General features: G+C 37.9%; 1 pseudogene; it reads right to left on the minus strand.

Moving 5' to 3' along the window:
* Positions 1-1,056: 1,056 nt before the first annotated feature.
* Positions 1,057-13,840, minus strand: LOC114317066 (cysteine-rich receptor-like protein kinase 8; annotated as a pseudogene).
* Positions 13,841-22,517: the final 8,677 nt, after the last annotated feature.

Below are 22,517 nucleotides of genomic sequence, written 5' to 3' on the forward strand. Positions count from 1 at the left end.
TGCAATTCGAAGGATTGGAAGTTGCCACAATACTCAGATTAGAGAAAGTTTTTCCCAAAATCTCATTGAATTTGTCAGGCTCAAACTCAGTTATATTTTCTGTATTCACCAAGCAAACCCGTACTTGTGAATCTACTTTAGAGAAGAAAGATCTGTAAGAATAGCGAATCAAACACTCATCGTACCATATACTTGCCGCTTTCTTGAAGGGACAATCTTTAACAATCTCATTGCTGGCCATGTCGATGCAATTCTGGCAGACGCTGGCTGGAACATCACCTCTGCAGAGGAATAGACCATAAACTTTGTTGTGATCGTCCCCTTGTGTATCGTTGAAGAAGATGGAGTCACTACCATTGTTGTAAAAAGATCGTATGAGGAGGCGTTTGAGGTTGCTGTCAAACTGGCTACCCATAGTGTAATTTGTGGTATTTGTTGAGCACATAGTGTATAGGTGTTTGGGTTGTGCCATGATCAATGGGTGTTGAATAACAAGCATGAGAGAAAAAAGGCAGAGGAATCATAGTTCCTGATGGGGTAGAGAGAACAACTACAGTCATCATTCTTTTCCTTCCAATTTTTACATAAGAGCAGAAAATGCTGATAATTGTAACATTTTTAATCTAATGCTTTTGTCACCAAAAACATAAACAACAATTGTGTTTTTAAAAATAGACCATTCATTTTTTGGTAACAAACGCGATGAATAGAATATGCTACAATTATCACATCGCTCTAATTTTTTTTTTTTTTGTGGCTGATATACATGAAATGCCTAATAAAATGAACGGTTCGAATTATTGAAACAGAACCCCACGGATCCGAACATTGCCCTTCAGTCTGGATAAAGGATTGGGGGGGATCCACTCCCTATTTTTAATAGAGAAATGAATTGTCATTACTTTTAGCATTGGATGGTACAAACACTTTTCCCATTGATCACAACTATATGAATTATCATATATTACATATATTTCTTTCTATGTGACAAAAATTATTTCAATTTACAATCACAACACACAACAAAAATCACAGCAAGTGACAACCTTTTAGCATTCACCATGGTGATATGCTAGAAATTTGATTTTTTACAGAAGGATCTGTGGATGAAGGTGGTTCGATATGAGCAACCCTGCCAACAAAAAATGCAGGTTGATTTGGTTCAGGAAGTGTTGCTGATTCACTTCCCAATAGAACCACCACAGATGACATATTTGGTCTATCTTTCGGATCTTCTTGGACACATAGAAGCCCAATATGGATACATCTTACAACTTCTGCCACGGGGCATGACCCCACCAACAATGGATCTAAAAATTCGAGTTCTTTTCCATCGCTCCATAGTTGCCATGCCTATAAAATCAGATAGTTTTAATTTGAATGAGTAGTTGTCACATTCTAGTTATTCGAGTATTTGTAGTTGAAAAGGGGGTTGAAAACACAAACATAAGCAAGGAGTGTCTGAGCATGTTCTGTAAGGTAAAAGCCACTGTTTCTTTTCCCACTAATGATCTCGAGCAAGATCACTCCGTAACTGAAAACATCAGATTTTGCAGAGAATAGTCCACCCATTGCATACTCGGGAGCCATGTATCCACTGTATCAAATATGATCATTATTTTATCTTCTTTTCAATTAAAATATATAGTTTCAATGAATGAATAGCTTTATAGCAATGTGTCACGATTGGTATTTGTCGCGGTCAATATCAGGTGTAGCGAACGATACGTATTAAATCATCAACAGCCAAAAATAGCTTTATAGAGCTTTATATAGTAGTCATATCAACTTTTGAACCGATATGTATTGGGAGTTGGTTAATGTTGGTGTAATTTTTATTCATCGGTATTGGAAGGGCTGAAACCTGATAAATATCAACCAACATTTAAAACTATGAGAAAGAATAGACTTACTATGTTCCTACAACTCTTTTGGTGTTAGCTATATTTTGGTTTTCACCAAAAATTCTCGCCATTCCGAAATCTGATATCTTAGCGACCATTTCTTGGTCCAATAGAACATTATTAGGCTTTAGATCCCTGTGTATGATTTTAAGCCTCGAGTCTTCGTGCAAATAAAGTAGTGCTCGAGCAATCCCAAGAATAATGTTCAGGCGTAAATCCCAATGAAGTTTTGCACGCTTCTCTGAATCTGAAATTGTATAAAAAATTAAAGCTACCTGAGATAATACTTTTTTTGTTTATTTTCTTAGCTATACTGAGCTGTATAAATAAAAGATACAAGAACAAACCAAATATGAAGAGATCAAGGCTTTTGTTGGGCATGTATTCATATATGAGCAACTTTTCTTCTCCCTCTATGCCACAACCCACAAGCCTCACAAGGTTTCTATGTTGAAGTTTTGCTATTAGTATGACTTCGTTCTTGAACTCCTCTAATCCTTGCCATGATTTCCTTGACAACCTTTTGACCGCTATTTCCTTGCCATCACACAAGATACCCTACAAATTTCAGTTAAATATTTATTGATCAAAAAGGATAAAGGACTCTAAATTTGCATAATATCAATTGATATGATATGTATTGAGATTTTGGACAACTAATATATCGGCTGTTATAAGACCGTATCACTAATACAAATACGTGTCCCCGATGCTATTGTTTAAAACCATCTGGAAGACAACGGGATTGATCACATTAACAGGGAAAAAGTTGTTACCTTGTAAACAGTGCTGAACCTGCCTTGTCCGAGCTTATTTGTATCAGAAAAGTTTCCTGTGGCTGCCTTTATAGTAGCCAACTCCATGAAAGGCAGTTCCTGAGAACTGACAAATTCACCTTCTTGATTAATGTCAACACTAGGTGGGTTTGCCATTCTCGTAACAATGCACTTTGGCTTTTTTCCTCATCTGTAGGGCAGAAGACTCTTCTGCTAATGGTAGTTATTTCATTGATATGGTGGTGTTTGCCAATTTGAGAGTAAAATTATAAACCAAATGGCGGATTGGCGGATAACCAAATTGCTGTTTGGACGGTTTGGGGTGGATTGACAGATTAAAAAATATTCTTAACCAATTATCAAGCATTTGCATAATATATAACACTGATTTGCATAATATTTTTTATATATATAACACAAACTAAGTTTACATAATATTATTCATATATATAACTATTAATTGGTAACAAATTAAAAAAATCTCTCTCATACTCAATTTTACTTTGATATTTTATTAGACATCAAAAATTTATATATGTATGTGGATCGGAGCGGTTTTGAAGGTAGATTATAAATTTTAAAGTTTAATCTACGGTTAGCAGATAAAACGGTGAATTGGTGCGGTTGTTACAGATTGGACAGTATTTTATACAATTCTAGACATGGGAATGTAGCGTGTTGGTGATTAAGCATTTGGACAACAATAAGTCTTGAAATACATAAACAAAATGCAAAACCTGACTCAGAAAACGCATATTTTGTGTCTGATTTTGTGTTTGGCTTCTGTGTTTTTAAACTTGCTGCTTTGTAAATTTACCCTTTTGTGTTCGGTTACTTCGCTGATGACGAATAAAATAGCAGCCAGCAGCAAGACCTGCGAGCACAAATGTTGTTGGATCGGTAACTAGCATAGCCACCTTAATCTTCTTTCTATTCCCTGCTTGTTTAGGCAAAAGATCTATGTTCTCAATTTCAGTTCATATATTGTATACACTAATGACAATAAACATGTTTGGCAAATTCTTTTGGGGAAATTTTATAGAAAACACCCTTTTTAGGAAATTTTTTTAAAATCATTTTGGCCCAAAATTGAAACCATATGAGAGTTATTTGTACAAAGTAGTCAAATGATTTTCGACAAACAACATAGTTTTCTTGTTTTCTTCAAGTATATGGAAACAAGCAATAGCATAGACAAAGTAACTATTTTAAATTCAATTTTCTTACCATTGACAGTAGGTTCGTTGTAAAACAGATATAGCTGAAACTTCATGTTGCAGTTTCTGCTTAAAACAGTACCACCTTGGCGATAATCACAGCACCCATCAAGGTCTCCAAATTCAGAATTCAAACAAACTCTACAGTCGCTTCGTGAGATGTCTCTTGTGCACTGTACAAGCCCATAAATCGTTTCATTCGTTGTAATTTTGGTTTACCAGTAGCAAACATGAAGTTAGAAGGATTAAACGCAGCTTGATCGGAGAGTTTATTCATGAATTCCTTCAAAACTACAACGAAACCAACACTGTCCGATATATTTTTCATATCTTTATTCGAGTCAAGATACATTCCAGTATAGCCGTCCCAGGAATAAAAAGGCCGGTATGAGTACTGAACTTGACAGAATTCATGCCATATAATTGCATTTTGGGTTGGACACACTGTCATGATCTCCAGGCTTGCATTCTGAATGCAATCCCGACACACTTCAGGAGTGACATCCCCTCTGCAAAGTGCTTGCCCATAAACTTGATCAGTACTGTTTCCGAATACAGTACTGTTGAAGCCTTGACTTAGAGGAGTGTTCGACCATAGAGATGTTGGGTATACCTCCTTATTGGAGTGTGGGACCCAATTGGTTTATTAAAAGAGTTTCAATTTGACTTGATTTAGGTATAATATATTTTTATATATTATATTTTGTAGACGTCCCCGAACGCCCCGGGAGGATGAGTCCCGTTCTGTTCATTTGGGGTTACTACAGTTCGGACTCGACTTGTGTCACGGTTCTTAATCTGAACCAAAGAGTCCAAATCTGGCAAATCGTTTTGAGAAACAGATTTTTGAAAAAGTAGTGCCAAACATGGACTGCTTTGCCAGATACAGAGTCGCCACCTAAATATTTTTAAAATGGGGAAATTTAGGAAACCCTGACTCGGTGCCGAAGGCCACATGTTCGTCATCACCGGAGTTGTCTCGGCTGGGGAGCTTGGGTACGATCGGGGAAGGTCAGCTATGAGCACCCCCTTTCGCCCGGTCCGAAGACAGGCCTCTACTAACCGTGATATCCGTATTTGAAAACTTTATGTGTTCTTATTCCATTTATTAGCCTAGAATTACTATGTTATGCGCGCAGCAAACAAGTATAGACTAGATTGCCTAATTTGGAAACAAGCATTGCATATCCGTTTGTTTTGGAAAATGCTTTGGATTTGCTACTCGCAAGTAGGCTAAAACACGGATTTCAATGAGTTCTTCCAACTCAAACAATCCAACTTTCACCCACAGGCATCCAAGCAGTTTATAACACATAAGCATCTAGCCACATGTTAAGCATGCTGTCATAGCAACATTCACACTCATGCGATATGCTAAAGCAGAAATACTTACATCGTACTCCGTGCCAAAACAAAGAACTCGTTAGCAAACATGCATGATCCAAGTCCATGTTAAGTGCCTAATGCATCGCATACAAAGTATTTCTAGAATAGGCTCGGCTATCCTAAACATGGCATGTGAGAAATGCACAACTATCACATATTCAGTTTAGAATTTGAAGTACAAATGCAGTTAGCATGATGTACCGAGCCTAATGTATGTAATACAAATGTATGGATGCACGCATGCGTAGCATAAGGTATGCTAAATTAAACGTGCCCTAATACTAACCATCAAAGCAGGTAAGTAAAAGGGAAGAAAGAAGTGAGGTTGGAAGACATACACACCACCCACTCACACTTATTACAGATTTTCCCTCGCTCGGAGGGACCAAATAAATATTACAAATTAATTAACTACGCAAGCTAATTAATATTACAAATTAATTAATTTAATTAACAAATTAAATAAATTAATTAAAACAGGAAAATCGTCTCGGGAAACGTGCCGCCATGCATAGGCTGCCTCTGTTTTCCTTCCTTCACTCCTCTGGAGGCTGTCAAAACCTCAGATCTGCATCCCTGGACACTGGGGAATACCACCGGCTGAGTGAAATTACCACCGGCAGTGGTGTGTGACCATCGGCACAAAATGGAGTTGTCGGCAGAGAAAAGATTGCCGGCCGGCACCTTACACTGCCGGTCGGCAAAGAAAGCCTGCAGAACCTGCAACTCACAGCAACAGAGGGCAAAACAAAGCATGGCAGCACAATTCAAGGCATGTATGCACCAACCATGTCCCTTATCATGATAATGACTCAAAGGGGCATGTGCCTCGATTCTCGGACCACCAATCACGCATTTCCATGCATGATGGCCCAAAGAACCAAGTATGCAACTTTGATTTCAAATGCATGCAAACCGAATCAAACCAAACAAGGCCCAATTCCTATCATCAAGTCAAGGAACAAGGCATGCACGCAAGATGCAATGCAACCTAAGCATACAAACTAAGGATGCAACATGGCATGGGGGCAAACTTATGCAAGCATACAAGCATACATATGGCAATGCAAACTAATGGAAAGATGGACTTATACATGGATTAGGCAGCTCTAATAAGGCCCAAAACAGTAGCCATTAATGCCCAAAATGGATGCTAAGCACACATGCACACATACACATGTTAAGACCCAACACTTAGGCACAAAGCAAGCAACATTCAAGCACACTTGAAAGAAGCAATCATGAACAATTGGCATGCAACGCGAGCTCTAAAATCATGTTATAAAATGATGCCAAATCACATTAAACAAGACAAGCAAGTGCATGCAAGCATGGTCCAAGTACTTGAAGCAAGTCATGAAGCTTTGAAGCATGTTTATCACAACAAACATGGCATGCATTAAACTACTAAAACAGATTTTTAGCATGTCAAAACAAAGCCAAAGGACTCCTTAGATGGCATCTAAGTGGCTCAAATACAAAGGCATACATAGACACCAAAACATGGAGCATTGCTACACAAGCTTCCAAAGCATTAAAGAGGCATGCAAGGCAATCAAACAAGCATGGAAATGGGACTGAAATAACATGTGGAGGGACCCCAAATCACCAATTCGATGCAAAGATGTCATGCTACACATGCACATACTCAAGGCTAACAAGCCCAAATACAAAGGAGCTATATCAAGCATGCCAAAATCGACCCAAACACATATGGACAGACCTAAAACATGGCAAAATAAGCACATAATCTTCACAAGACTAAGCCTAAAACATGCTCCCACAAAGGCTAACAACCTAAGGCACATTAAGGCATAAACATGGCATTACAGGGCAACTATGCTAAGCATGCATGGAGTACCAAAACCAATTTAAAATCATGTTATATTATGGATATATAAGCATGAAAAACAGACCAAACATGCTCAACACACACTCAAGCATAATGCTCTCTCAAGAGGCCAAAACATGCCCTTTTCAAGGACAACAAGGAGAGGGGGTGGCCCTCTCCTTCTTGGGACTTTAAGGCATCATCTTCACCGCTGAAATCCCTCAAGATTTCAGCGGTGAAGAGACCCCAACACCAAAATCCCGGAGCTCACACAAAAGGGCACAAAATGAGGCCTTTTAAGGCCTAAGGGTGGTCAACAACCCTCAAACAACAAAACACTCTTAATAAACAATAAAGAGGGCCTAAAAACAGAACTTTTTTGTATTATACAATAAGCACAAAAATAGCTCTAAGATAGGTAGAAAATCAATGCAAAAATGGGGGAAAATGGGGCTAGATTCTCACCCTTGATGACCCCTTCACAAATGGTGCTCCAATGGCCTCCTTTAGCTTGAATCCAACACCAAAACCTCAAAATCAGTCCTTTAGAACCTCAAGATCCAAAGGAAGGTGAAACACTATGTGTTTGTGTGCAATAGTATGGACTAAACACACTAAAAACACACACAAGAGGGAAAAAGAGAGAGATAAGGTGTAACAAACCCTAACCCTAGAACTCAAACCCTAACAATGGCTGTCTAAGCTCTCAAAATATCCTAAAATGTCCAACCTCTCTAGCCTAGAGACAAGCCTCTCTCTATATGTCTTGTAAAGCTTACAAGACAAGCTTTACAAGGGGGAGATCCCTCCATACACGTGTATGGAGGGATGAAAAAGCAAGACAGCTGTCTAAAAATATCTGCAAAAGCAGATGAACAGCAATCGGCCGGCTAAAAATGCCATCTTGGCCAAAAAGAGTGCCGGCCGGCACTAAATAGTGCTGACCGGCAACAAATAGTGCCGGCCGGCAAACTATATTGCCGGTGGCAGCAAAAACCAGCCGGTGGCATCTAGCCAATGTCGGTGGTGGGTGGGGATGGTCTACAAGCCCTACCCTGCCCTTCCAAGGCAAAACAAAAGTGTTTGGTGTGAAACCAGACACTAAACGGTCGAGTTCGGGGATCCTGAGGCAAGGCGCGCGAGCCGAGACCTCCGGGAACTCCAAACAAACACAAACATAGGTAATCACCGAGTGTTCAAACGGTGACGTCCAAATCTTGAGGACGGTCAAAAATGGGGTGTCTACATATTTGTGGAGACCCAATTCAATTTGGTAACAATTAGGACTTGTTTTTAAAACCCAAGATTCAATATATATATATATATATTGTTTATTTTCAAAGGAGGTTTGTACGGCTTTCAAAAAGTTTTTGTTCGAACTTTTCGAATTCAGGGTTCGTGCCAATTAATTCACCTTTGGTGATTTTTTGGTTTGGAGTGGCAGTACTTGAATACATCTTGGTGGTGTGGTTTCAGCTGCTTTGTTTGATTCGTTTTCGGTGGTGATTTGGGTTATTATTTTGGGTCTTCTTTAACTCTGATTCTGAAGATTTTGGTTCATCTATTTGGTGAGGTCTTTCCTCTTGTTTATTTGTGATTATTTGGAATTCACCTAAGGGTGGTTTTGTGAGACCATTAGTGTCTCGTTTGTAATCGTTTGGAACTTATTTGGTTGATAGTGGAATCGGATTTCGATCCCGTGGATGTACCTCACACTGAGGGAACCACGTAAAAATTCTTGTGTTGCTTTTGATTTAATTTTTTCGCATTAGTTTTTATTCCCATTGATTGATTTACTTGTGGGGAATCACATCGATTTTCCCTAACAACTGGTATCAGAGCTTACGGTCTATTTGAGTTTATTTATTTGTGTAAATCAATGGAGGGGAATGTGGGTCGTATGTCTAGCTTCAATGGAAGTAATTGGGTAACTTGGAAAACTAAAATGGAGGACCTATTATTTTGTAAAGATTTGTATGGACCCATTGAGGGTGCTAGTGGCAAACCCGAGGGTATGAAAGATGATGAATGGAATAGGCTTAATCCAAAAGCCGTTGGTGTTATCCGTCAATGGATTGATGATAGTGTGTTTCATCATGTTGCTACTGAAACTTCAGCACATGATTTATGGAAAAAAATTAGAGAGCCTTTATGATAGAAAATCAGCTACAAATAAAGCTTTTCTGTTTCGTAAGTTGGTTAATTTAAAATATAAAGAGGGCAGGCCTATTCCGAAACATCTGAATGAAATAAAGAGTATTGTTAACCAACTTGCTTCTATGAAAATTGTTTTTGATGATGAGTTACAGGCTTTGATGCTACTTAGTTGTTTGCCCGAAAGTCGGGAGACTTTGGTTGTGACCGTCGGTAATTCAGCGCCCGATGGAGTTGTCACAATGGGCCAAGTCACCAGTAGCCTGTTGAATGAAGAAACTAGAAGAAAATCAGCAGGTCATTTGGAAGCATTCGTTGTGAGAGGCCGAAGCAAAACAAGAGGGATGAGTAAAACTCCTCATGGTCGTGATCAAAGCCGTGATAAATCAAAAGATGGTTTTTTTTCAAAGAAAGACATTGAGTGCTATTATTTCCATGAGAAAGGACACATGAAGCGAGAATGCCGAAAGCTCAAGAATAAGGAGAAAAGGCGTGTCAAAAGTGTGGACAAGAAGCAAGAAGACACAACGGCAGTTACTACCAATGGTGATCTCATGGTCGTTTGTGAAGATGATTGTATCAATTTTGTGGGCCAAGAGAGCAATTGGGTGATTGATTCCGGTGCTTCTTTTCATGTGACTTCTTGAGTTGATTTCTTCACTACCTACACCGAAGGAGATTATGGTTATGTTCGAATGGGTAATGAAGGTTTGTCCAAGATTATTGGTATGGGTGATGTTTGCTTGGAAACAAATTTGGGCTGCAAGTTGTTGCTTAAAGATGTGAGGCATGTTCCCGACATTCGCCTCAATTTGATCTCTACCGGGAAGCTAGATGATGAAGGCTACAACAACAAATTTGGTGATGGAATATGGAAGCTCACAAAGGGTTCCTTGGTGGTGGCTAAGTGTAAAAAGACTCATACACTTTATTCGATGCAAGGAAAAATTTGTAAAGGTGTTGTCAATGCACTTCAAGATGATATTTCTACCGAATTGTGGCACAAGCGGCTTGGCCATATGAGTGAAAAGGGGCTGCAAGTTTTGTTCAAGAAAGAGCTTCCACCCGGTTTGAAAGGTACACATCTTAAAACTTGTGTTCATTGTTTGGCGGGTAAACAACATAGAGTTTCTTTTCATAAAAATGTTGCTTCTAGAAAAGAAAATGTTTGGAGTTGATTCATTCGGATGTTTGTGGTCCTTTAAAAGTTAGAACACATAGTGGTGCACTTCATTTTGTTACTTTCATTGATGATTATTCAAGGAAAGTTTGGGCTTTTCTACTAAAAACTAAAGATCAAGTTCTAGAAGTATTTAAGCATTTTTCAGGCCATGGTTGAAAGAGAAACAGGGCAGAAATTGAAGTGCATCCGATCAGACAATAGTGGTGAATACATTGGGCCATTTGATGAGTATTGTCGCAGACAAGGTATTCGGCATCAAAAGACAGTTAAGAAGACTCCTCAACAAAATGGAGTTGCCGAGAAGATGAATCGCACCATTGTGGAAAGAACAAGGTGTTTGCTTTCACAAGCTAAATTGCCAAGATTCTTTTGGGGTGAGGCATTGAAGACAACGGTTGACGTGATCAATTTGTCTCCTTCCTATCCATTGAATGTTGATGTTCCAGAAAGAGTTTGGACTGGTAAAGATGTGTCTTATGAGCACTTGAGAGTGTTTGGTTGCCGAGCTTTTGTTCACATTCCAAAAGATGAGAGGTCCAAGCTTGACAGCAAGTCAAGAAAATGTATCTTTCTTGGCTATGGGCGTGATGAATTTGGGTATAGATTGTGGGATCCGGTCGACAAGAAATTCATTCGAAGCCGTGATGTTGTGTTTCTTGAAGACCAAACAATTGAAGACTTTGGCAAAGGTGACCAACCGGAGCCAAAAACTAGTGATCTCATTGACATGGATCCATCTCCTTCATCTTCAGTTGATGATGAAAATGGGGGAGATGTGCAGTCACCTATTGAAGATATAGAGAATGATGCTAATCCTAATGAAGTTGAGCCAGAAATTAAGGAAGAGCATCCAACTCAAGAACCACCACCACAACTTGAGTTAAGAAAATCTACAAGGGGCCGACAACCTTCAAGAAAGTATCCTCCCAATGAATTTGTGTTGATTTCTGATCAAGGGGAGCCTGAGAGCTACCAAGAAGCAATTGAGCATGCAAAGAAATGTGATTGGAAAAAGGCCATGGAAGAGGAGATGAATTCCTTACTTGAAAACCAAACTTATGATTTAGTGAAGTTGCCTAAGGGGAGGAAAATTCTGAAAAATAAGTGGGTCTTCAAATTGAAGAATGATGGCAAGAATCTGAGGTACAAAACACGTCTTGTTGTGAAAGGTTCTGGGCAAAAGAAAGGTATTGATTTTGATGAGATTTTCTCACCAGTTGTGAAGATGTCTTCTATTCGGGTTGTACTTGGCATGGCTGCAAGTATGAACCTTGAAGTTGAGCAACTTGATGTAAAAACCGCATTTCTTCATGGTGATCTTGAAGAAGAAATTTACATGGAGCAACCGGAAGGATTTGTGGAAACAGGGAAAGAGAAATTTGTTTGCAAATTGAAGAAAAGTTTGTATGGCCTCAAGCAAGCCCCGCGGTAGTGGTACAAAAAATTTGACTCTTTCATGATGAATAATGGTTTTTCTAAAACCACTTCGGACCAGTGTGTGTTTGTGAAAAAATTTTCGGATGGTAAATTTATTATTCTTTTGCTTTACGTTGATGACATATTAATTGTGGGTCAAGATTCTACCTTGATAAACAGGTTGAAATTGGAGTTAAGCAAGTCTTTTGCTATGAAAGATTTGGGGCCGACAAAGCAAATTCTTGGTATGAAAATTGTTCGTGATCGCAAAGAGGGGCTGATTTGGTTGTCTCAAGAAAGCTACATTGAGAAAGTTCTTGAGAGGTTCAACATGAACAAAGAAAAGCCGGTTGGTTGTCCACTTGCGAGTCACTTCAAACTTAGTTCGAATCAATATCCTACAAGTGAGAAAGACAAAGAAGAGATGTTGAAAGTTCCTTATGCTTCAGCAGTTGGTTCTTTGATGTACGCCATGGTTTGTACAAGGCCGGATATTGCTCACGCCGTTGGTGTGGTGAGTCGTTTTCTCTTTAATCCGGGTAAAGAACATTGGGCAACGGTAAAATGGATTTTAAGGCATCTTCGAGGGACTTCGAAGGTGTGTTTGTGTTTTGGGGATGGTAAGCCGATGCTTGATGGGTTCACAGATTCTGACATGGCTGGTGATGTTGATTCTCGGAAATCTACTTCGAGGTATTTGATGAATTTTGCAGGGGGAGCTGTGGCATGGCAATCTAAATTACAAAAATGTGTTGCTCTCTCAACTACCGAAGCTGAATTTATTGCCATTACGGAAGCTTGCAAAGAAGAGTTATGGTTAAAGAAATTTTTACAAGAATTGGGTTTGAAGCAAGAAAGGTATGTACTTTATTGTGATAGTCAAAGTGCTATTCACTTGAGCAAAAATTCTACTTTTCATTCGAGATCGAAACACATTGATGTGAGATACCATTGGATTCGTGATGTGTTAGATTCGAAATTGTTGCAACTCGAAAAAGTTCACACGGATGATAATATTTCGGATATGTTGACAAAGACTTTGTCGAGGAACAAACATTTAAAGTGTCGAACTTTGGCAGGTATGGTTTATCTCTCCACCTAAGTCGGTAGGGAGAGAATTGTTGGGTATACCTCCTTATTGGAGTGTGGGACCCAATTGGTTTATTAAAAGAGTTTCAATTTGACTTGATTTAGGTATAATATATTTTTATATATTATATTTGTGGAGACCCAATTCAATTTGGTAACAATTATGACTTGTTTTTAAAACCCAAGATTCAATATATATTGTTTATTTTCAAAGGAGGTTTGTACAGCTTTCACAAAGTTTTTGTTCAAACTTTTCGAATTCGGGGTTCGTGCCAATTAATTCACCTTTGGTGATTTTTTGGTTTGGAGTGGCAGTACTTGAATACATCTTGGTGGTGTGGTTTCGGCTGCTTTGTTTGATTCGTTTTCGGTGTTGATTTGGGTTATTATTTTGGGTCTTCTTCAACTCTGATTCTGAAGATTTTGGTTCATCTATTTGGTGAGGTCTTTCCTCTTGTTTATTTGTGATTATTTAGAATTCACCTAAGGGCGGTTTTGTGAGACCATTAGTGTCTCGTTTGTAATCGTTTGGAACTTATTTGGTTGATAGTAGAATCGGATTTCGATCCCGTGGACGTACCTCACATTGAGGGAACCACGTAAAAATTGTGTTGCTTTTGATTTAATTTTTCCGCATTAATTTTTATTCCTATTGATTGATTTACTTGTGGGGAATCACATCGATTTTCCCTAACAAGAGACTCAAGAAGCCTCTTAAGATTGTTCCCAAATGGGCTATTTTGCGTGTAATTAGCAGGACTAACATCACAAGATATGAAATTAGGTTCTGCACGAACAGAGGTGGAGATCACGAACAGAGACACCATTAAGAAAATTATTGCTGAAAGTGCATCTTTGTCAATATTCCTCATATGAGATCTCATCTGTGCCTACTTTACCCGAAAAAACTTAAAAGATAAGATAGTAATCAGACAATGATAGAAGAGACACAGAACCAGGCACAGAATATATACTATGTGCCCGGTTTTGTGACCGATTTTTATATTTGTAGCAGAACTATAGGAGAAGATAAGCCTCGGATTGAAAAAGTCCGTCAACAAGTTTTCAACGGGACAACCAATAATTTTCTCAGAAACTTCATAACCGCAATCAATTTGTCTGGATTCTGAAGATCATTGACGATTACATGGAGGGGTTTATTGTTTGAAAAAAATACTAACAATAAGAGTCTTGGAACTTTGAAAAATCGTGGCCAGCATGTAAGACTAAATAAAATAATTGATCAACTAACATAGATGGACAGACTCTGAATAATAAGTTAATAAACTGTTCAAAGAATGCATAAATATTTTCAGATGATGTTTCTAGTTTTGGCTTTTTATACAAATTAACTACATTGTATTAAGTACCACTAGTAGGGTTCTAATACTGAGAATTGGTTCAGCTAGGAAGTGCCGATATGGATATGGGATATGGATACGGTACAATATGGACACGGCGATAAAATCTAAAAAAATTAGATATGGGTACGGCGAGAATACGTTTTGTAAAAAATATATTTTGTAATTTTTTCAAGCATGAGTACTTTCGTTTACTTAATATCAAATGTTGATTCAGAACATATCAAATCCTAAAGCAAGCTAATAAAAACAATTATATTAATTCAGAATATCAATGTCAATTTTTGCTTGTTCCTCTTCATGTGAGAGTGGTATAGAGGTATTTTTGTGAAGATAAAGGTAGAAAGAAAAAAAAGAAAAAGAAAAAAAGAAAGAGGCATGATCAACCTTTGGAGATCAATGATGTTGTTTCATTTTAGTTTTTTATTTTAATTTTTGTCTTTATAGAGGCTAAGGTTCCTTCATTTGTACTTCGTTTGATCATTCCATAAGTGCTTAAGCAGTGGCATATCTTTGGTATTTTTTACTTGCATTAGACTTTATAATTTTACAATTTGACCTATTAAAATCTGTAAGAAAATTATGTTTCCGCCCCCTGCCGTATCCCGAACATATCCTTCCTGTATCTTGAACGTATCCATCCCGTATCTGAAATAAAAAAAATATAAAAAATTATTTTTGAATACTCCTTAGCCGTATCTAATATGTATCCAAAAAATATCCCATACGTGTACGTGACCTTTTTTAGAGTATCCATGCTTTAGTGGCTTGGGTTTTCAATTGAATATTTAGAAGTCATTATCTATGGGCAGTTAGCCAGAATTCAAAATTCTTACAGGAAATTAAGAATTATTATGCATCAGTTAGCTTGGTTGAGCGAACAAAAGAAGAAATAGAAAAATTACATATAAAGAAGAGAGAGAGAGAGAGAGAGAGAGAGAGAGAGAGAGAGAGAGAGAGAGAGAGAGAGAGAGAGAGAGAGAGAGAGCAAAACAAAACAAAATCTGGGTTCTACTTGGAAGGGTGTAAGTCAAAATATTTCAAAAAATATTACAAAGAGTGTATCAACGAGTTGAGTTAAGATACGAAACAGGTTGTTCAAACTTGGTTTCAAAACTTAACGAGTTTCAACATATTTAAATTTGAATTGTTAATTAATAAAACGAGCTAATTTTAGATAAGTTTTAAATAGATCTAACACTAGTCGAGTTCAAGTAATTAAATTTGTTTTACATTCCTGTCAAAATCACACAGCAGGAGGCCAAAGTCCGTAAATTTAATAAAAAATTCAACATTACAGAGGAAGTGACAATGTGATTAAAAGTCACTATACTTCTTAAAATAAAATCAAAGAGAGAGAACAAAATTGTTGGGAACAAGATGTAGATTGACTTGGCAGCATATAGTTGTTTGCAACATAAAAAGCAATATTTTTGCAAATATTATCCTTAGCCTACTGTTTCTATAAATTGACTTGGACATTGTAGGCTCCATTTTATTTTGCTAGAAGAATGCTTGAGCCAGATCTATCAGTATGAGTAAGCATGAGACAACTTGGTAGGACCACTTGTTAACAACCAAATTTTATAAAAGCAAGCACTAGAAAAAATCAAAAAAAGTATCAACAAAATTCTTTTTGGCAGTTCTTTATTTTTTACAACACTATGAAAAGTTGGTGTGGAGAAAGTTCGGAGTGTATTTTAAAGACTAGGAGAGTTGTTGAGAAACAGCTAATATTTTCTTTCATTTGACTAAGAGGTCAAGTGTTTAAATCTTTTCAATTGTAAGAATTTCCCTCCATTAAGTTGTAGCCGCCAACTACTGAAAAAAAGAAAAGGAACCTGTTTGGTTCTTTGAATTCAATATTTCGAAAAATTTGGACTTTCTGTTTGGTTATCCAAAAAATAATTAAAAAAAAAAATTCCAAAATCCTGGATTTTCTGGATGCACTTTGGTTTGTGACTTCTGGATGCACTTTGATTTTCTAGATGCACTTTGGTCAGTGTTGATGTGACTTTTGATAGTTAATTTTCTAAATACACTTTTAAGAATAAAATTTTGAAAATTAACTCAGAAAAATGAAATCAAACAGGGTGAATATATTGCACTTTTAATCCCTATACTTTGATCCCAATTGCAATTTCGTTCATTTAATTTCAAATCGAACAATTTGATCTATGCACAGTCTAGTTTTAATTTAATTATTCCATTTAAGATGGAGGTTAAAATTGGTTATGAGTCTAAAAAAATTAACGGAAATTTGGACGTAAAAACCAAATTGAAACTAGACTTTACATGTAAAGATTAAATTGTTCAAATAGAAATAATAGAGATCAAATGAAATTTGAGTCAAACTATGAGATTCTTAACTATCCCCCTATAAAACAATGAAATTACTAAAATTCTTATAATTGAAATATATTGCTGACATTATTAAAAATTGTTTATTGAGTTAATGGTTAGTTAATGGATGAGGTTATTTGTTATGTGATTAGAAATTTTAAAGGTCGGGATTAATTTCCAGAACCACATGATCATGATTGTAATATGTGGCAGATAAAGATTTTCATATTAATATTTGAGTAAACCTTAGGGAGAATATTCGTAATTTATCCTAAATTGTAATATTAAAACCATTGGGAATAATTTTCAAACAAAATGAACACTACAAATACAGAAATATTTAACCAAAAAAAAAAAAAAGGCATAGAAGGCAATGTTTACATTCTTTACACTAAAAAAATAAATAAATAAATAAAAATTCCTGCATTCCCATATTTATGATGAACACAAATCCATTGTGTATCGTCATCATCTTGATGGAAGGCTGCTACAAGAGAGATTTATTACTAATTTTTTATTTTAAATTCTAACAAAAGATAGAAATCCCTAAATGATTTAACTAATGAATATAATTAAATGATGCTTTCAAAATATATATATATATATATAATATTCTAATTGGGTGCTAATGGTTTTGTCTGGTGCTCTCCTTTTTTATATTATAGTTTTGGTTGTTGATGATGTGCAACAATGATGTTCTGAGACTGATGTCTGGTCTTACAGTGCACTTTGCATATAAGAAACATCTCATTCACCAATCTCCATCCTTATGTCAAATACAATGAATCAATTACAGGAAAAATTAACATATATATATAATAAAAAACTGATGATAGTTACTTGTTTACTACTCATTGACAACAAAAATAGCAATAATAATACTAATAATAATAATAATAATAATAATAAACTGTGTGTTTGTTTGTTGGCCTCCCATATTGCAGTCAATTGTTCAATCACATAAAAAAAAATAATAAAAAAATAAAATAAAATCTGAATGCTACTGGATTATGTTCATTCAAACAAGTCGAAAAGAAAAAAAAAAAAAAATTATTTTGCTATTTAAGTATCAATAATAATTTTAATATTTTATTTTCATTTCAAATAATTTTTTTCCCCCTTTTTGTGATGCAAAATTATTATTTAACAAACTTCTGTAATTGAGTTTTTCTAATGTGTCGTTTTCATTTGATAAAATGGCTAATCTAGTAAATCTTTCTTGAGACATAGTTTACTAAAAGTATAATTTTATCAATTTTAATTTTGAAAAAACTTTTTTAATCTTGAAGAAACTGTTATAGATATGCATGTATGTTGATTAGCAATGCATAATAAATAAAATAAAATAAAAAGAGAAATTTATTCTGAAATTCAATATTGGAACTGGAAAAAGTTTTCAAAATTGTACTTTCCTCCCTCTGATAATAGATAACTCACCATGAGAAAGACAACAAATAGACAGTGACAATGACAACTCCCATATCGGCAATTTTTATTATGTTTATCAAAGTTTTCCCTAACAACTCATAATGATAATTACACTACTACACTTTGAAACCATTAAACCGTGGCATCCATACAATAGAAATTGTTAATTCATTAACAGAATAATCTTTATCATTTGTTTCATAGTGATCTTTGAATCTCCCAATAGAGAAGGCAGGTCGTTCGGGTTGACTAACAACTTCACTTTTTAGAATAACCACAACTGATGGCATGGTAGGCCTTTCATACGCATCTTCTTGGACGCACAATAAACCGATTGTGAGAATATATTGTATATATGGCATGGTTGTGTAAATAGGACTTAGTATTTCATTTTTCAGTCATAGATTTAGGGCTATATAAATTGATGAACTCTTTGGGTGTGTTTGGTAACGTTTACGTTTTCAGTTTATATTTACAAAAATTTTATAAACTGGTTTTTGTTTATTTTTAGAAAAACATAAACTACAAACGCGTTTGGTAATTGACAAAATGTTTTAAAAAAATTTTAAATATAAAAAAGAGTGAGAAATGGCGAGTGGTAGCAAGTGGCGGCGGAAGACAGTGGTGGAAAGTGGTGACGGTGGGTGGTGGTGGGTGGTAGCGAGTGGGTGGTGGTGGCGGGTGGTGGGTGGTGGTGGTGGGCGGGTGGTGGTGGCGAGTGGATGGGTAGCGGTGGCGAGTGGTGGGTGGTAGGTGGTGGCGGGTGGTGATGGTGGGTAGGTGGGTGACGGTGGCGGGTGGTGGGTGGCAACAAGTGGGTGGTGGTGGTGATGGTAGCGAGTGGCGGATGGTGGTGGCAGGTGGGTGGCGGATGACAGGTGGTGGCGGTGGCGGTGGCGGTGGCGGTGGTGGTGGGTGGGTGGGTGGCGGATGGCGGGTGGTGACGGTGGTGGTGGTGGTTGGGTGGGTGGGTAGGTGGTGGTAACGAGTGGGTGGTGGTGGTGGTGGTGGTGGTCGCAGGTTGGTGGCGGGTGGGTGGTGGTGGTGGTGGGTGGTAGTGGGTGGTGGGTGGTGGTGGAGGGTGAGTGGCAGGTGGCTGGTGATGGTGGGTGGTTGGTGGTGGCAGGTAGTGGATGGTGGTGGTGGCAAGTGAGTGGTGAGTGGTGGCGGCAAGTAGGTGGTGGTGGCGGCGGGCGGTGGATGGTAGTGGCGAGTGGTGGGTGGTGGTGGTGGTGGTGGTGGTGGGGGTGGGTGGTGGGTGGTGGTGGCGGAAGATGGTGGTGGAAAATGATGGCAGGTGGTGGCTAGTGTTGGGTGGTAAAAAAAAAAAACTGAAAACTCAAAATGAAAACACATTTTTTGTGTTTTCATTTTTTGGCCAAATTTATAAACTGAGACCACTGATTTATAAATCAAAAATTTTACCAAACAAGTTTTTGTTTGAGTTTTTAAAATTTTTGTAAATATAAACAGAAAACTGAAAACGTAAGTGTTACCAAACGGCACCTTTGTAAATTGATACAATTAAATACACAATATTCTTCAGAAACTTAGATGGTATCAGAGTCGTGTGTGAAACCCTAGCTCTACCTCTAATCGTTCGAAGTCTTCTCTTGTTCGAAGTTTCGAAGTTCTCTCTGGTTCGAAGCTCTTTCTTCTCGATTTGTAGACTTCTCGTTTGTGGTTCTCTGGAGTTGTGATTGTACCAGACTCGCAATCAGCATCTGGTCTCGTCAGAATCACAATCTACCCAGTGTCGGGATCGTGACCATCTCTATTTCAGTCGTTGTTCCATGCCTCCAAGGATTTCTCTCTCAGTTGTGACCTACATCTGGTCTCGTCGGAATCGCGATCTACCTACTGTTGGGATCGTGACCCATCTCTATTTCAGTTGTCGGAGTAGCAACTCGTCATCTTCGATTCGTGATCCATCTAAGATTGGATTTGGTTCGTTTGCTTTGTTTGTTAATCTGCTTCGTCTCTGTGGTTCGTCTCTCTCAACTACAATCTTCTTCTGTCTTTCTCTGGTTCTCAAAGTCTCTCTCTGCTTTGTGGGATCTCTAATTTAGTTAGTTTGGGTTTGGTTATTACCTTTGACCCTAGTTTGGTTAATTTGGTCTATTTTGTATTTATTACACTTGAACCCCTCATCGCTTTGGTTATTACGATGTCTCTAGCTCTTGGTGAATGTGCCTTCTGCCATCAGAGAGGTCATTAGAAGTACCATTGTCCCAAGAAGGGATATTTGTCTGCCCTGTATTTTCAGCAGTCTTAGAACCAATTTTGTGCTTCTCCTGTCGTTTATACTGCATCTGCTCTGGTTATTGATCCTCGCTTGGCTTCCTTGAGTGCTCAGATTGATCAGTTTCAGCCTATACCGTCTGCCTTCATTGTTTCCTCTCTTCATTTAAGTTTGCTTGGATCTTCTTTAAGTATTTCTTCATCTGTCTGGATTTTTGACTTTGGTGCCTCTCATTATATAACTCTCCATCTCCCCTTCTTTCAAAATTGTACTCCTCTTCCCTTTCCTATTACTGGCAATGCTGCTAATGGGTCTGGTATGTCTGTTATAGCTTTTGGGTCTATTGTACCATCTATTATGTCAGCTGTCTCTATTCCATCTGCCTTTTATATTCCTCAGTTATCTGTCAATTGATTATTTATCAGTCAGCTTGATACCTCTGGTTTTGATGTTATCTTTTCTTTGTCTATCTGTTCTATGCATGATCGGATGTCTAAGCAGCAAATTGAGATTGGCCGTAGAATTGGAGACCTCTATGTGGTGGAAAGCTTGCATCTGCCTATGACTACCTCTACAACTGCCTTTTCTTCTTTTCAGTTAGATTTTCTGTCCAATCCTTTCTATATGTGGCATTTCATATTAGGACATTTGTCCGTTGACTGCTTACAGTCTTTAGCTCAGTCAGATATATTGGGTAAAGTTTCTCCAAGTCAACTTGCTGAGTGTCGGAGGTGTAAACTTGCCAGAATGACAGCCTTACCTTTCCGTAATAGTACTTCTATATCTGCTACACAGTTTTCTTAAGTTGATACTGATGTCTGGGGCCCTTCTCTTATTCTCACCAAGAGGGGTTCTGCATACTATGTGTCATTTGTTGATGATTGCGTCCATTACACTTGGGTTTATTTTATGACTCATAAATCCGATTTCTATAAGATATACCGTACCTTTCAGTCTATGATTACTACTCAGTTTGGGTCTACCATTAAAGTGTTACGGTTTGACTTGGGTGGGGAATATTTTAAAAATGAGTTCTGTGAGTATTTGGCCAATTTGGATACCATTCACTAAACTTCCTATACAGATACACCTACCCAAAATGGTTGAGCCGAGCGTAAACACCGTCATCTCCTTGAGACAGCCTGGTCTCTTCTTCTTTCTGCCTCAGTTCCGGCTCCATTCTGTGGAAGGCAATTCTTACTGCTGTTTTTTTTTTTCAACCTCATGCCTACTCCCCTTCTTTTTGGTCGCTCTCCTTATGAGGCTTTGTTCTCCCAAATCCTAACTACTCTCTTCTTCGTGTGTTTGAGTCTGCTTGTTTTGTCCTTCTTCCTCGCAAAGATAGGACCAAACTTAGTGCCCGGTCTATCCTGTGTGTCTTTTTAGGTTACAGTCTTACTCAGAAAGGCTACTGTGGTTATGATCCTGTCTCTCATTGCCTTTATGTCTCCCGTCATGTTGCCTTTCTCGAATGTCTATCTTACTTTCAGCTTTTTCCTCTCACTGCTCGAGTTTCCAAAGCGGATTTGGTACACATTGACCCCTTTCCTTCTAAGGTCCTATTTGATAAGTACATCTCCACTGTTTCCCTTGAGCCCATTCCTACTTCTCCGTCTGCGTCACCTATGGCTCATTCTCCTCATTCGCCTTCTTCTTTCCCTCCATTGTTGGTCTATTCTTGTCGCTAGGCTCCTCCACCACCAGTTGTCTCTACTCCTGTTGTTGCTCCTTCTCCTTGAGATAGCCAGGTCTCTTCTTCTTTCTGCCTTAGTTCCGGCTCCATTCTGTGGAAGGCAATTCTTACTGCTGCTTTTCTTCTCAACCTCATGCCTACTCCCCTTCTTTTTGGTCGGTCTCCTTATGAGGCTTTGTTCTCCCAAATTCCTAACTACTCTCTTCTTCGTGTGTTTGAGTCTGCTTGTTTTGTCCTTCTTCCTCGCAAAGATAGAACCAAACTTAGTGTCCGGTCTATCCTTTGTGTCTTTTTAGGTTACAGTCTTACTCAGAAAGGCTACCGTTGTTACGATCCTATCTCTCGTTGCCTTTATGTCTCCCGTCATGTTGCCTTTCTCGAATGTCTATCTTACTTTCAGCTTTTTCCTCTCACTGCTCGAGTTTTCAAAGCGGATTTGGTACACATTGACCCCTTTTCTTCTAAGGTCCTATCTGATAAGTACATCTCCACTG

This window comes from Camellia sinensis, chromosome 9 (assembly GCF_055761805.1).
Source record: "Camellia sinensis isolate YWXY chromosome 9, ASM5576180v1, whole genome shotgun sequence".
In the NCBI taxonomy this organism is placed as follows: Eukaryota; Viridiplantae; Streptophyta; class Magnoliopsida; order Ericales; family Theaceae; genus Camellia; species Camellia sinensis.